Source organism: Rattus norvegicus, chromosome 8, assembly GCF_036323735.1.
Source record: "Rattus norvegicus strain BN/NHsdMcwi chromosome 8, GRCr8, whole genome shotgun sequence".
Taxonomy (NCBI): Eukaryota; Metazoa; Chordata; class Mammalia; order Rodentia; family Muridae; genus Rattus; species Rattus norvegicus.
In genome coordinates this window covers 19,795,090-19,798,313 of record NC_086026.1, presented here as the reverse complement: position 1 = coordinate 19,798,313, position 3,224 = coordinate 19,795,090, and positions in this window count along the sequence as shown.

Below are 3,224 nucleotides of genomic sequence, written 5' to 3'. Positions count from 1 at the left end.
ACTCCCTGCTAGAGTAAAAAATATAACGGTCCAACACAAAGGCACACCCATTATGAAGATGAAACAATTTTTAGAAAGGACGTAAACTAAACAATGAGCCCGATAGGCCATTGTACTCTATGATATCAGAAAATGAAGCCAATTACCGGCACAGCCCACCTTAAGAGAATCCGAGCTTCCTGCTGTGTGTGGTAAATATCAATAGTAACCACAAACCCTCCCAAGGTGGGATCACGGAGCCATAAGGCCTTTTGCCGGGTAATTCATTAAACAAACTAAACTTATTCTACCAATTCTAATACCGATAAGGAAGGTATCAAAAACCAGGACAGCAGCCCAAACATATATCCATCTGTTAAGCTCTCTCTGTCTAGCCACAGATTTTTTATTTAACCCTAACAACTTGTATAATTTATGTCTGCATCACTCTTTCTCACACTTAAATCGCTACGCGGAGGGACACACAACACAATAACCTTTGGGTCAATTGATAAGGTAGGACTGCCCACCTAAACGTACAAAGCCCAATACACACCCATCCTTAAAAACATTAGTAACAAACTGTAAAGGTACAGCATGGAATCCTAACCTCACCCCCAATATTGTCCTGCCGTGGCTTCCCTCCCTCTCCCTCCTGCCTCTTCCCTTTCCCTTTGCATCTCCTCCCCTTCCTTCCAACTTTTCTCCCGCCCATCCTTCCTTCTTGTCCAATGACAGGCCTCCTTCTAGCTGTGACATCATCCCACATTTCACACTTTTGGCCTAATTAAAACAAAACAAAACAAAACAAAACTTTTCTCTCAAAGATAAGCCAAGCACAACTATTATCATTTTGGAATTGAAAGCATAAAATATATCTCCCACCCAGCCCAACACTCTATCAGTGAAACAGAACGTTTATGTTTTCCAGTCCAGTTTAAGAAAGGCTTAAAATCTATATTATATCTTGGCTAGCTTTATACTATCTGATAACCATCCAATAAAGTATGTATATTCAGAGTTAAACAGCCTGATTGGCACTCAGACTGTAGTCAGTCTTCAACCAGGTCAGAAATCCGAGAATGACCAAATAGCTGTACACATAGGAAGCCTAAAGCGGCTTCCAGAACTGAGAGGTTGTAGTGACAAACCTCCACCAGCACACTCCCATTACCAATCCGGGAGCTCAAGTCTTCAGCCTTCTGGCCCAAAATCAACTGACAGACTGTGGAAATGCAGATTTTAAAGGGCTGATCACCCCATCTTGTCAGGACTCATCAGTCAACTCTTCTGCATAATGTGTCCTCTTCTGGACAGTATCAGTCTGCAGATGAAAGAGGGAGTTTTGTTCAGTGTCTGCCTAGCCCCAAAGTATGGCCTCGCCTGGAGGCAGAGATCTTCAAATCCTTCATTAGATCCACCGAAGGGGAACTGTTAGGGGCAGATGGGTCTCAACCAAAGATAAATAACTTTAAATCTCAAATTTGGTGGATTTCTGACGTTTTTGAAAACCATCTATCTCTAGAAAGTAATCTGGGCTTTTGTCTCCTAACCCTAACTATCATCTTCAAAGTATTCTCCTAACCCTAAATATCATCTTGAAAGTATTCTCACAAGTTCAGAACCAGTAATCTGTTATTTGACCCTTAACTCACAGGTGCAATCAACCCAGAAGTTTGCAATGACATCGATAGAAGGACTGGCTCTAAACCTTGCACTTTTTAAAACCTTTTGTCCGATAAATTCCATACCAAAGCAAAGATACGGTTTTATCTTTGTTAGCACGTGAGATTGTGACTGTATAACTCAGTCTGGCTACTTTGTCCCTGTTAAATCACACGCATTTCTAAATTCCTCGAGTATCGAACTTTAGAATAACCGTTTTCAGGCCCCCTCCCCCCCAAAGTCCAGGGAATTGGGGCGATGACTCCTCCATAACTTCTTCAAGCTGTGCTTGGGCGTTGAGATATCCTTGGGGGGAAAGGGTAGGAAATATGAAGCAAAAGCTGTAGGGGATGTGTCCTGACAGGACCCAGGTGAAAATCCTTGAGAGCAGGACTCCAAGTAGGCACACTTGGCAAAATACAGCAATCAAGACGAGGGTTTAGAATCCAGGTATCCTTTTGTTCGAATATCCTGAATCAATGTTTACAGGTTGTCTACCGCTATCAAATCTGATCAGCTTGACTCTGTGAGGTTTCCAGAGCCTGATCACAATTTTAGAACCACAAAGGCAAAATATTTCTCCCAAAAAACAGTGTTCCTTTGTCTGTAACCTGACAAAACTTGTGTCTTGCACTCCCTGCTAGAGTACAAAATATAACGGTCCAACACAAGGCACACCCATTATGAAGATGAAACAATTTTTAAAAAACGACGTAAACTAAACAATGTGCCCAATAGGCTTTTGTACTCTATGATATCAGAAAATGAACCCAAAATTCCCATGGAGCCCACGTTCAGAGAACCCGAGCTCCCTGTTGTGTGTGGTAAATATCAATAGTAACCACAAACCCTAGCAAGGTGGGATCACCGAGCCATCCGGCCTTTTGCCGGGTAATTCATTAAACAAAATAAATACCTCCTATCAATTCTAATACCGATAAGGAAGGTATCAAAAACCAGGACAGCAGCCCAAACATATATCCATCTGTTAAGCTCTCTACCCGGAGCCTCAGATTTTTTATTTAACCCTAACAACTTGTATAAATTTATGTCTGCATCACTCTTTCTCACACTTAAATCGCTACACGGAGGGACACACAACACAATAACCTTTGGGCCAATTGATAAGACAGGATTGCCCACCTAAACATACCAAGCCCAATACACACCCATCCTTAAAAACATTGGTAACAAACTGTAAAGGTACAGCATGGAATCCTAACCTCACCCCCAATATTGTCCTGCCGTGGCTTCCCTCCCTCTCCCTCCTGTCTCTTCCCTTTCCCTTTGCATCTCCTCCCCTTCCTTCCAACTTTTCTCCCGCCCATCCTTCCTTCTTGTCCAATGACAGGCCTCCTTCTAGCTGTGACATCATCCCACATTTCACACTTTTGGCCTAATTCAAACAAAACAAAACAAAACAAAACAAAACTTTTCTCTCAAAGATAAGCCAAGCACAAATATTATCATTTTGGAATTGAAAGCATAAAATATATCTCCCACCCAGCCCAACACTCTATCAGTGAAACAGAACGTTTATGTTTTCCAGTCCAGTTGAAGAAAGGCTTAAAATCTATATT